Source organism: Bos grunniens, chromosome 4, assembly GCF_055505025.1.
Source record: "Bos grunniens cultivar Pamir isolate PY7600 chromosome 4, Bosgru_T2T1.0, whole genome shotgun sequence".
NCBI lineage: Eukaryota > Metazoa > Chordata > Mammalia > Artiodactyla > Bovidae > Bos > Bos grunniens.
The window spans coordinates 14,483,266-14,496,767 of NC_141168.1; the positions used below are offsets into that span (position 1 = coordinate 14,483,266).

The 13,502-nt window shown below is 50.8% G+C and overlaps 1 pseudogene; it reads left to right on the forward strand.

The window, feature by feature from the left end:
• Positions 1–1,208: 1,208 nt before the first annotated feature.
• Positions 1,209–1,532, forward strand: LOC147373640 (dynein light chain 1, cytoplasmic pseudogene; annotated as a pseudogene).
• Positions 1,533–13,502: the final 11,970 nt, after the last annotated feature.

The following is a 13,502-nucleotide window of genomic DNA, read 5'->3' on the forward strand; positions in this document are numbered from 1 at the left end:
TTCGCTGCTGGCACAGAGATACATGGCTGAGTCTGTCAGCTCCAAGGAGCTCAAGTTCAGCTCAGAGCGAGAGTCACTGAATTGTTTTCCTGAGAATCGATCCAGGAGGTGAGCTTCTCCCCTCACTTTCTGGTTGTAATACTGAACGAGGAACTGGGGGCCCTGGCCCAGGGCCTGTTGGTACCAGTAAACGGAGAGGTGTCCAGAGACAGGGGAACATCTCAGAGTCGCTTGCTGCTTTCTTGATTTGATCAGGTATTTGGGCGTCTGAGTGACTCCAGAATCCACCAGGCCTGTTGGGAAGAGACAAGGAAGCTGAAGGCAGAGCACAGGGGAAGCCTCCTGCTGCAGCCCTCATCGCCAGGCTTCTATCTCACAGAGGCAAAGACATCTCAGAAGCTCCCACACTGTGTCCAGGACTCACCTGCTCCCAGGAGGCAGAGAGTCACACAGCAGAGGAGCCTGGAGCCCATGGCAGCATCAGGAACCCAAGACCACAGCTGGCAGGAGGTGGAACTCCTGGGGTGAGTGGTCTACAGTGCTGACCCTCCTGCTTCCCTGATTGGAGCGTTTGCCTATGACGTCACTGCCCTGTGTCTCTGCAGGCTGTTTCCTGATCCACTGGACCCCTTGGCAGGATCCATGGTGGGCTCCTCTAGGCCCTTCCCTGTCCCACACAGCCCCTCAGCCAAGGGTGGGTGTGAGGTGAGCACTGTCCCCATGTCCCCATATGCCCACAACATGCCTTTTTCTTCTCTTTCTGTCCCTGCCTGACACTCATCACCCAGCCCTCACCAGCCACACTAATCCCTCACCCTCCACTCCCCATGCTACTCCAGGAGATGGCCCCTTGGGCACATCCTGAGGTTCCAGGCAAGTCCTCACTCCCCTGGGCAGTGAGGAGTCTGTGCTGGGTCCATGTGTCTGGACCACTCAGGGAACTCAAACCTGCTCCTGATGCAGGCATGTAGCCAAGATTCCCCTAAGCTGCCCTCTCCAGGGTGACTCTCAACCCCTCCAGCACACCCTGCTCTCCACGGGCCCACAGTGCCTCCTAGTGGCCCATGGTCCACCGTCTCACGGATCTGTGCCTTCTGTCTAAATCAAGAATAGAAATTTAGGTGCTTTGTGGCCTTGGTAGTGACCGCCTCTCTATGCAGGTGTGGGCCTAGCCAGCGCCTTCCCCAGGAGACCAAGGCCAGCCCCTGATCCTTGGTGACCATGTGTAACTGAAAGGCTGTGATCAAGAATGCTGATATGACAGAGGAGATGCAACGGGACTCAGTGGAGTGTGCTACTCAGGCACTGGAGAAGTATACTACAGAGAAGGACATCACGGCCCACATCAAGAAGGAGTCTGACAAGAAGTACAACCCCGTCTGGCACTGCATCGTGGGGAGGAACTTCTGTAGTTATGTGACATATGAAACCAAAGACTTCATCTGCTTCTACCTGGGCCAAGTGGCCAATCTCCTATTCAAATCTGGTTAAAAGCATGGACTGTGCCACACACCCAGTGATCCATCCAAAAACCAGGACTGCAGCCTAAAGTGCAAATACCAGAGACTGAAGTCTTCAGCCCTGCCTAAGGGAACACCTCCGTCTTTGAACCCTTATTGGGTTTTGTACAGGGCATTCTCTGTACTGGTTTGTTGTGGTTATAAAGCAATTAGCAAGACGGCTTACATTTGTATTTATTTTCTACTCCATACCTCTCTGCCCGTGTTTTTTTTCTCTTCAAAATCCATTCCTTTAAAGAAAGAAGTCTTTTGGAGAAGGGTGCATTAATTACCGTTTGTTCAAATAATCTAGAGTTGAAGATGGCCTCTTTAGTTGATCTTGGGTAGGCTGGTGGGGGTGATTCCTTGAAGTTTCTGCGGGATGTAACAGACTAGCCTATTCAGCACTCTTGCGTTTCATTCTTGCCCATCCTGCTCCTGTCGTGCATGGGAGAATACTACTCAGAAGTGCGTGTTGAGAGAGGCACGGCAGAGCAACTACTAGACTAACTCTTACTCCTAATCTGATAAGTACGTTCCTTAAGCGCTCCTTTTGTGATAACTGCTATCGAGTGCTCTGGGCCTTAGGCCTCAAGAGATGATGAATGTGTCATGGAACACCTTTAAGCTTTCTAGGGCTGTAAAATGGAAATAAGCTGGTAAGAAAGTTGGGCTAATGAGGAATCTGTTGGGCTCTAGACATTTCCCCTCCCCTGTCTGTCTAAAGTATACTCTAAAGATCAAAGGTGGTCTTAAAGGGAAAAAGCTTTTAAGCAGCGGCCCTCCTTGTGATTCTAATAAAGTCTGCAGGAATTTAAACTTACAAGCCTGCTGTGCTGTGCTTTAACTAGCTGTCTTCACATATGAGTTAGAGCTTTCATTAAAAGACACAATTAAAACAAAAAAAGAATAGATATTCCCCACAACCCCACCTGCAACCCCTCTACACATAGACACACAAATACACACCCCTGATCTACTGCCTTCCCAGCCTGACAGAGTTAGGGTTGATCCTCAAATCCACTCTTCTCCTCTGGAGGTAAAAGACTGAATGATCTGACATTTTTACTAAGAAGGAAGTAATTATTGCACCACTACAATGACAGTAGTTAGCTAAGATGAAAATACATGACCATAAAATAAATACTCTCAAGATCTCAAGTGAATACACCAGGAAACATGTATTCCATAACTACTTCTCATTAATCATATGCATATATTTCTAGATTTCCTATTGAAATTAAGCTTATTACCAAATTCTAGGTAATGCATTTTATAAAGAGGTTTTATATATATGGATTCATTTATCTCTGCACTTATAAAATCTAGAAATCATGAGGCAATGGAGGATATATTTTGACTTTGAGAAGATTTAGATGAGGGAGGTGGGCCAACCTGGCCTAGGTTAGGTGAGATGCTAAGGAGATGGGGGGCTGGGGCAGACACACAAAGACAGTCCGTCCTCGTTCAGTGGACTCACATAAAGTTTTGGATAATTGGTGATTAACTGAAGTCGGTTTTTCTTTGATGACTCCAGACAGCTTCCTCAAAGCAGACCTCATGGACAGACCACTTTAAAAACTACCTTGTGATTTGGGAAGGGACGTGACCATAGCTCAGTTGGTAAAGAATCCACCTGCAATGCAGGAGACCCTGGTTCGATTCCTGGGTTGGGAAGATCCACTGGAGAAGGGAAAGGCTGCCCACTCCAGTATTCTGGCCTGGAGAATCCCAGGGACTACACAGTCCATGGGGTCGCAAAAGAGTCGGACACGACTGAGCGACTTTCACTTTCGTGACTCAGATGAAGGAGGAACAATGTGGCTGGAGTAGAAAGGGCCAGGGAGGTGGGAGAGGAGTGACTTACCCACCCAGGAAAGGCGGGCAAGAGAAGAGAGCGCACGCGAGAGCCAGGCTGGGGGAGAACCTTCCAGAGAGACAGCAATGAGCTGCCTGAGGTGGGACACGAGGGCCTGTTTTTATCTACTTTACCAACAACCTTCCCTCCTGGAGGTCTCAGGCTCAGGTGATGACTAGCAGTCAGAGCTGGGGAAACTCCTGGTTCACAGGGAGGATACAGAGAAAAGACAGCAATGGATGGTGGACACAAGTCCGCAAGGCCTGGAATGAGGTCTGGGCCAGCACAGACCATACACTCAGGGTCACATTGCAGGCACGTGGCAGCAAAGCCCTGAGGCTGCTGGTGCTAGGAGCCTACAAGCAAGGGGCTGCCTTGCCTTTTTGCACAGAGAGGAGGTGACCCTGCAGCGATGTGGAGTAACTGCTGGCGCAGAAGTACACAGATGTCTGGGAGCGGTTGGCAGACTCCAGTGTGAGAGGGAAGTCCTCTGTGCTTGGTCTGGAGACGCTGTAGCCCTCGGGCACATCTCCCTTCTCTGTGTAGGGATGGCCATTTGAGTAATGGATCAGCCTCAGCCCGTGTCCCAGGTCTTGTCGGTACCAGTACATATAATCGTGGTTCAGATCCTGAGTGCATCTCAGTGTTGGTTTCTGTCCTGACCTTACGACCTGGAATCTGCGGTCCTGAGAGACACCAGCATGGACTGCCCCTGTGGAGAAGGAGGACCGATACTGCAGTCACAGCGGACAGGCTTAGAGCTGGCACCCCGAAGGGGACCCTGCCCCCCAGGACTAACCTGCCTGCAGGAGACAGAAGACCACACAGCCCAGGAGGCAGGGGCTCATGGCGGGGGCAGGGCTGGCGGAGGGCCCTCTGGTCTGAGTGTGGATGAGAGGGAGAGGGGCTCTCCAAGGAGTCCTTCTGAGATGTCACTGTCCCTGCCAGGCCCCAGAGCCAACCTATCGCTCAGGGGGCCACGCCCCTTCCCCAGAGACTCAAATCATAAGTGAACCTGAGAGCTAAGTTCACAGCCTGGAGCCCCATCCAGATCAATGGACATAAGCTGTACAAGTTGATGAAACTCTTCTGTAAAACTGATTAAATTTTGTGTGTGTTCTAATCCAGAGATAATTCACATTGATACATGTATTACTTCTATTTATCTGCATATATCTGTAGTTTAAATCTTGTGGAAATCCTTCTGGCTTCCTGTCGCCCTGTTTAACTCATGTGTCCCAGTAGGACTTCCAGGTTCCATTTCTGCATAACTGACCACAGTCCTGAGATTGTCCCTCCACCTACCATGTTTCTCCAGGTCTCTGCTCCCAAACTCACTGCAGGCTCATCAACATTTGAGAAATCTGTTTGGTCTATTTCTAATCGAGTCACTGACAGACGGTCCGCCAGCCAAATGTGGGTGCAGCTTCTTCATGTTCCAGGAGGCCCTGCTTCCCATGTCGGTGCAGAGCAGGGAGCAAGCAGAGCCCCTCAAGACTGGGACCCACCTCTCTTGGTGGAGAGAAGCTGGGCACCCAGCACAGGGTGACGTATTGTCACAAAGGAATTCAGATGTAGGAGGGACATGGAGGGAGGTGCAGACTTCAGGGCAAATGAAAAATGTTCTGTTTTAATTTGAGACATTCCTCCCATGGGAATATCTCAGAAGCTCCCACACTGTGTCCGGGACTCACCTGCTCCCAGGAGGCAGAGAGTCACATAGCAGAGGAGCCTGGAGCCCATGGCAGCATCAGGAACCCAGGACCACTGCTGGCTGGGGGCGGGGCTCCTGGGGTGAGGGGGGTAAGTGCTGACCCTCCTGTTCCCTGATTGGAGCATTTGCCTATGATGTCACTGCTCTGTGTCTCTGCAGGCTGCCCTTGTCCCCTGGACACCTTGACAGGACCCGGGCTGGCTCCTCTAGCCCTTCCCTGTCCTGCACAGCCCCTCAGCCAAGGGTGGGTGTGAGGTGAGCACTGTCCCCATGTCCCATATGCCCAGAACATGGCTTTTTCTTCTCTTCCTGTCCCTGCCTGACACTCATCACCCAGCCCTCACCAGCCACACCGATCCCTCACCCTCCCCTTCCCGTGCTCTTCCAGGAGACAGCGCTCTGGACCCATCCTGAGGCTCGAGGAACGTCCCCACTCCGCTGGGCAGTGAGGAGTCTGTGCTGGGTCCATGTGTCTGGACCACTCAGGGAGCTCAAACCTGCTCCCTGATGCAGGCATGTAGCCAAGGTTCCCCTAAGCTGCCCTCTCCAGGGTCTCTCAACCCCTCCCAGCACACCCTGCTTATCATGGGCCCACAGTGCCTCCTAGTGGCCCATGGTCTCATGGCTCTGTGCCTTCTATCTACAACAAGAATACAAATTCGCCACACTCCACACTTTCAACCCCTACACACATACACACACACAAACAGAAACACACACACACACACACACACACCCTTCATATGCTGCCTTCCCAGCATGGCTGAATTAGGGTTGATCTTCAAGTCTAGTCTTAGCCTGTGGAGGTAAAACTCTGTATGATCAGACTTTTCTACTAAGAAGGCAGGAATTCCTGCACCACTCCAGTGACAATAGTCAGCTAAAATGGAGTAATGCTGCTGCTGCTGCTGAGTCGCTTCAGTCGCGTCCGACTCTGTGCGACCCCAGAGACGGCAGCCCACCAGGCTCCCCCGTCCCTGGGATTCTCCAGGCAAGAGTACGGGAGTGGGTTGCCAGTGCCTTCTCCGAAAATGGAGTCATACGGGCAATAAAAATAAGCGCTCCATGATCTCAAATGAAGCCAGCCTTGACACCTGTATTCCAGACCTCCTTTTGATTAAGCAGATCCATACATTTCCAGATTTCATATTTAAATTTAGCATTACCCAATTCTAGCAGATGCATTTTATGAAGAGGTTTTATGTGTATTAACATATTTATTTCCTATGAACTTGTAAAACCTTGATATAATAAGACACCATGAAGGAAATATATTGACTTTGAGAAGATTTCTCGAGGGAAATGGTAGAAACCTGGTCCAGGATAATTGAGATGCTAAGAAAGAGAGGCAGGAAGGGAGAACACACACACCCAGCCTGTCTTCCTCCTGGGAATGGACTCCCAAGGGACTTTGGCTGGTTTCCAATTAACTGAGGTTGTTTTCTCTTTGATGACCCCAAGAGCTTGCTCAAACACGCCCACTTACGCTTGGTTACAAAGTTCCCTGTGTCAGGAAGGGACATGACCCAGATGAGGGCAGAGCAGTGTGTCTAGAGCAGAGAGGGCAGGAGAGCTGAGGCCAAGATAGTAAAGGAGGAAAGACCCGCCCTTCTGGTGGGCAAGAGCAGGGAGCACTTGAGAGCTAGGCTGTGGTAGAATCTTCCAGACAGACAGCAATCAGGTGCGGCAGAGACACAAGAGGGTCTAGATATATTTGATTTACTAATATTCTGCCCTTCTGGAGGTCTTAAGCTGATGAGGAAGAGTCAGAACTAGTCAGAATTGATTGCAGTCCGAACTGCATCCAGGGAGAATGCAAAGCAAAGACAGAGACTGATGGTGGACATGTGTCCCCGAGTCCCTGGGGTCAGATCCAGGCCTGTTCATATCACACATCCAGGATCACAGAGCTGGCACGTGGTCCCCAGGGCTCTGAGGCTCCCGGTGCTAGGACCCTGCATGTGGGACCCTGTCTTTTTACACAGACAGCAGGTGGCCATGCAGCGCCGTGGAGTAACTGCTGGCACAGAAGTACACGGATGTTTGGGAGTGGTTGGCGGACTCCAGAGTGAGAGGAAAGTGGTTTTTGCTTGATCTGGAGACACTGTACCCGTCGGGCACGTCTCCTTTTACCGTGGTTGGAGGCCCAGCTGAGTAATAGATCAGCCTCAGCCCGTGTCCCAGGTCTTGTCGGTACCAGTACATGCGGTCATGACCCAGATCCTGAGTACATTTCAGTGTCGCGCTCTGTCCTGTCCTCACGACCTGGAATCTGGGGTCCTGAGTGACACCAGCATGGACCGCCCCTGTGGAGAAGGAGGACCAATGCTGCAGTCACAGGGGACAGGCTTAGTGCTGGCACCCCGAAGGGGACCCTGCCCCCCAGGACTCACCTGCCTGCAGGAGACAGAAGACCACATAGCCCAGGAGGCAGGGGCTCATGGCGGGGTGGGGCAGGCAGAGGGCCCTCTGGGCTGAGTGTGGACGAGATGGAGAGGGGCTCTCCAGGGAGTCCTTCTGAGATGTCACTGTCCCTGCCAGGCCCCGGAGCCAACCTGTAACTCAGGGGGCCACGCCTCTTCCCCCAGAGGCTCAAATCAGAAATGAACCTAAGTGAACAGTTCACATATGACCGACCTAGGCAGTGTATGAAAACACAGAGACATTACTTTACCAACAAAGGTCCGTCTAGTCAAAGCTATGGTTTCTCCAGTAGTCATGTATGGATGTGAGAGTTGGACTATACAAAGAATTGATGCTTTTGAATTGTGGTGTTTGAGAAGACTCCTGAGAGTCACTTGGACTGTAAAGAGATCCAGGCAGTCCATCCTAAAGGAAATCACTCCTGAATATTCATTGGAAAGGCTGATGCTGAAGCTCAAACTCCAACATTTGGCCACCTGATGCGAAGAACTGACGCATTTGAAAAGACCCTGCTGCTGGGCCAGATTGAAGGCAGGAGGAGAAGGGGATGACAGAGGATGAGATGTTTGGATGGCATCACCATCTCAATGGATATGCGTTTGGGTAAACCAGGGGAGTTGGTGATGGACAGGGAGTCCAAGGGGTCGCACAGAGTCAGACCCGACTGACTGTCAACTTGACTCTGCCATGGGTATTTAGCTTTATTTTTCTGGATGCTCCTAAGGGGGTGTTTTTGGAAAAGTTAACATGTGAATAGGTATATTTTAATAATAGATTAGATTAATATTTTATTTCTTAAGCAGATGACTCTCCATAATGTCGGTGGACTTCATAAAACCAGCTATGCTGCCAGTATGTGTCTGTGGGCTTGGAGTCTCCAGGTGCTAGGAATCTGCAAGGGGCTCCCCGAGTTCCAGGCTGCAGGGCCCTCATCTGCTTTTTTGCACAGAAAGGAGGTGGCCATGCAGCACTGTGGAGTAACTGCTGGCACAGAAGTACACAGATGTCTGGGAGTGGTTAGCAGACTTCAGCGTGAGAGGGAAGTCCTTTTTGCTTGGTCTGGAGACGCTGTAGCCCTCGGGCACATCTCCTTTCACCGTGGTGGGAGGGCCATCTGAGTAATGGATCAGCCTCAGCCCGTGTCCCAGGTCTTGTCGGTACCAGTACATAGAGTCATGACCCAGATCCTGAGTACATGTCAGTGTCACGTTCAGTCCCTTCCTCACGACCTGGAAACTGGGGTCCTGAGTGACACCAGCATAGACCGCCCCTGTGGAGAAGGAGGACCAATGCTGCAGTCACAGCGGACACGCTTAGTGCTGGCACCCCGAAGGGGACCCTGCCCCCAGGACTCACCTGCCTGCAGGAGACAGAAGACCACACAGCCCAGGAGGCAGGGGCTCATGGTGGAGGCAGGGCAGGTGGAGGGCCCTCTGATCTGCGTGTGGATGAGAAGGGAGATGGGTTCTCCAGAGAGTCCTTCTGAGATGTCACTGTCCCTGCCAGGCCCCAGAGCCAACCTGTCACTCAGGGGCCACGCCCCTTCCCCCAGAGGCTCAAATCAGAAAGGAACCTGAGTGAAGAGTTCACAACACAGAGACCCATCCAGATCAATGGACTTGAGCCTTATGAGTTGTTGTATCCTTTCTATAAACAGTTTACAACTTTAAGTGTGTTGTATTCCAGAGATAATTCTTCATTCCTAAGATGTGAAGTTATATGCAGATTTCGAACTGCAGGGTTGGGGGTTCTCAGTGCTCCTAAACAGCACATTGTTCAAGAGTCAACTACAATCCATACATCAGTAAAGTTGATTTTAAGATGCCTGAGGAGGGTTGTATGTTACATGCTCTGGCTAATTTCCTGCACTAAATCAAAAGGCAGAAATATTTTCACCCCTGTGATTTCTAAAGGCCTCAGCTGGAGGCAAAATGTGTCCATCTCTATATTTGCACCTAAGAAATGGTGGAAGAGGCTGTCAGAGATTAGCAAAGGGACTCAGGAAATCCAGCGTCCTGTTATGTGCCAGGGACTTCATGCTTCCTAAATTCCTAGGCAAGCCTGGAAGTTGTTGGGATGAATAATTTAATGTGTCACCTTGACTAGGCCACAGATGTTTAGTTCAACATTGTTCTGAATGTCCCTGTGAGGATGTCTTGGTGAGTGATAAATATGTGAAAAGTTATTAATAGATTTTAAAATCAGATTAGATGAACATCTTTATTGGTAAGGCAGATGAACTTCCATAATGTAGTTGGTCTCATGCAAAGAGATGAAGAAATGAACAGAACAAAAACCCTAAACCTCTCCTGGGTAGGAGAGAATTATCCAGCTGATGGCCTTCACTAGACTATCACTTCTTCCTGCCTAACAGCCTTTGAACTTAAACATCAGCTCTTCTTAGGTCTCTAATAACATGAGCCCAGCTTCTAGATCTTAGACTTATCACTATTAACAACTATGTGAGTCAAGTACTTTAAATGATATATATCCCATAAAAGAAATATATATATATATAACACGATATATATTTGTTCTATGGGAGAATTATTCAATGGGGGCGAGGACCACATGACAAGGACAGGCGTGAGTCTGATTCCTTGTTCTGATATTTATGAAGTATGAGACCTGGGCAAGCCACTCCCCCTCAGATGTGTAAAGAGTTAAAATAATACTTATCTTGTATGATCTTTGGGAGCATTAAAACATATCAAGACATGAATGTCTGGGAAAGGCTGTCTACTCTTCCAGGACTTGGGCCTGGCTGGCTGGCAGTCTATAACCTCACACCAACTTCCTGAGCTGGGGAAGGAGTGTTTCTGTACCAGAGGCACCTGATCATGCAGGGCTGTGTCTTGGCTGCTGGCACAGAGATGCACAGCTGAGTCTTTCAGCTCCAAGGAGTCAAGCTTAGTTCAGAGCTAGAGTCACTGAACTGTTGACCTGAGAATCGCCCTGATAGGTTTGCTTCTTCTCTCACATTCTGTTGAAATACTGAACAAGGAACTGGGGGCCCTGGCCCAGGGCCTGTTCGTACCAGTACACAGAGAGGTGTCCAGAGTCAGGGGAACATCTCAGCGTCGCTTGCTGCTTTCTTGATTTGATCAGATATTTGGAGATCTGGGTGATTCAGAATCCACTAGGCCTGTTGGGAGGACACAAGGAAGCTGAGGGAAGAGCACAGGGAAGCCTCCTGCTGCAGCCCTCATCGCCAGGCTTCTATCTCAGGGAGGTAAAGACATCTCAGAAACTCCCACACAGTGTCCAGGTCTCACCTACGACCAGAAACAAGAGGTCACACAGCAGAGGAGCCTGGAGCCCATGGCAGCATCAGGAACCCAAGACAGCTGCTGACTGGGGGCGGGGCTCCTGGGTGAGTGGTGTAAAGTGCTGACCCTCCTGCTCCCTGATTGGAGCATTTGGCTATGACATCACTGCTCTGTGTCTCTGCAGGCTGTTTCCAAATCCACTGGATCCCTTCTCAGGACCCATTGGTGGGCTCCTCTATGCCCTTCCCTGCCCTTCCCAGCCCCTGAGCAAGGGGTGGGTGTGAAGGGTGCCCCATCCCCATGTCCCCAATGCCCACAGCATACCTTGTTGTCCCCTGCCAGCCCCTGCCTGACACGCAGCCGGGCACTCACCTGGCCGGCAATCACCAGGCAATCAGCTGACAATCACCCAGCCCTCACCAGCCACCCAACCCCTCACCTCCCTTGCAGTTCCTGGAGACCTTCTCCTGGGCACATCCTGAGGATCCAGGCACATCCCCACTTTCCTGGGCAGCGAGGAGTCTGTACTGGTTCCATGGGTTCTGGAACCTCAGGACCTCAGGGAACTCAAACCTGCTTTCTCATTCAGGCATGTAGCCAAGGTTCCTTAAAGCTGCCCTCCCCAGGGTGACTCTCCACCCCTCCCAGGACCCCCTGCTTACTGTGGGCCCACAGCGCCTCCCTGTGGCCAATGGTCCACAGTCTCATGGATCTGTGCCTTCTGCCAAAGCAAGAATGTAAATACCCCATAGCCTGAACACACTCACTCACACACACACACACACACACACACACTTGTTCTACTGCCTTCCCAAGCTGGCTGACTTAAGATTGATCTGCAAATTCCCTCTTAGCCTCTGGAGATAAAAGACTGTAGAAACCAACATTTCCATTAAGAAGAAAATAATTGCACATACTAAATGGCAACCCACTCCAGTGTTCTTGCCTGGAGAATCCCAGGGACGGGGGAGCCTCGTGGGCTGCCGTCTATGGGGTCGCACAGAGTTAGACACGACTGAAGTGACTTAGCAGCAGTGTCACAGTAGTATGCTAAGTATCACACAGACCTTCAATACAGACACTCTGATGAGCTCAGGTGAATACAGCCTGGAGCACTGCATTCCGTAGATCCCTCTGATTAATCAGATCCACATATTTCTAGATTTTCTATATAAATTTAGTATTACCAATTCTAGGTAATGGATTTACATACAGAGATTATATATATATAAACCCAATTATTTTTAAAGTTATAAAACTTTGAAATAAAAAAACCAACCGTCCACTACATTTAACGTAGATGTAGCTGGGCATGATATGTGACTGCACAATCAGTGTCACACTGCAGGCATGTGGCCCTGGGTTCCAAGGCTCCCCGTGTGAGACGCCTGCAAGGGGCTCTCCTCCTTCCAGGCTGCAGGGCTTCCCTTATCTTTTTGCACAGAGAGGAGGTGGCCGTGCAGCGCTGTGGATAACCGCAGGTGCAGAAGTACACAGATGTCTGGGAGCGGTTGGCCGACTCCAGTGTGAGAGGGAAGTTCTCTGTGCTTGGTCTGGAGACGCTGTAGCCCTCGGGCACGGCTCCTCTCTCCGTGGAGGGAGGGATAACTGAGTAATGGATCAGCCTCAGCCCATGTCCTGGGTCTTGTCGGTACCAGTACATATAGCTAAAGCTCAGATCCTGAGTACATGTCAGTGTCGTGTTCAGTCCTCTCCTCACGACCTGGAATCTGGGGTCCTGAGAGACACCAGCATGGACCGCCCCTGTGGAGAAGGATGACCCATGCTGCAGTCACAGCGAACATGCTTAGTGCTGGCACCCCGAAGGGGACCCTGCCCCCCAGGACTCACCTGCCTGCAGGAGACAGAAGACCACACAGCCCAGGAGGCAGGGGTTCATGGCGGGGGTGGGGCAGGTGGAGGGCCCTCTGGTCTGAGTGTGGATGAGAGGGAGAGGGGCTCTCCAGGGAGTCCTTCTGAGATGTCACTCTCCCTGCCAGGCCCCAGAGCCAAGCTGTCACTCAGGGGGCCACGCCCCTTCCCCCAGAGGCTCAAATCAGAATGAACCTGAGTGAAGAGTTCACAACACGGAGACCCATCCAGAACAACAGACGTAATCTCACAAGTTGCTGTAACCTTTCTGTAAATGTTAAAGGTTTTTCTGTAGATGTTAAACTGATTAAATGTTTTGTATGTTTTAGTCCAGACATTAGTATTCATTAACATGTATATTACTTGTATTTATTTATATATTTCTGAAGTGTTGAATCCTGGGGAAATCCTTCTGGCGTCCTACTGCCCTTTATGATATGTGTCCCAAGAGCACTTCAAGCGGAGAAGGCAATGGCACCCCACTCCAGTGTTCTTGCCTGGAAAATCCCAGGGATGGGGGAACCTGGTGGGCTGCCGTCTATGGGGTCGCACAGAGTTGGACACAATGAAGCGACTTAACAGCAGCACTTCAAGGCTCCCTTTCCGCAACATTGCCCACAGTCCTGAGACAGTCCCTCCACCTACCGTGTTTCTCCAGCTTTCTGCTCCCAACCTTATTGCAGGCTCATCAACATTTGAGGAATTCTTTGGTCTGCTTCTAATCAATTCAGTGACAGACGGTCCACTGTCTGTCCACCGCAGGTACAGCTCCTACATGTTCACAGCAGCCGGTGATTCCCGTGTAGGGGGGAGGGAGGAAGCAGAGCCCCCTCAGGCCGGTGACCCACCTTTCTGGTGGAGATAAG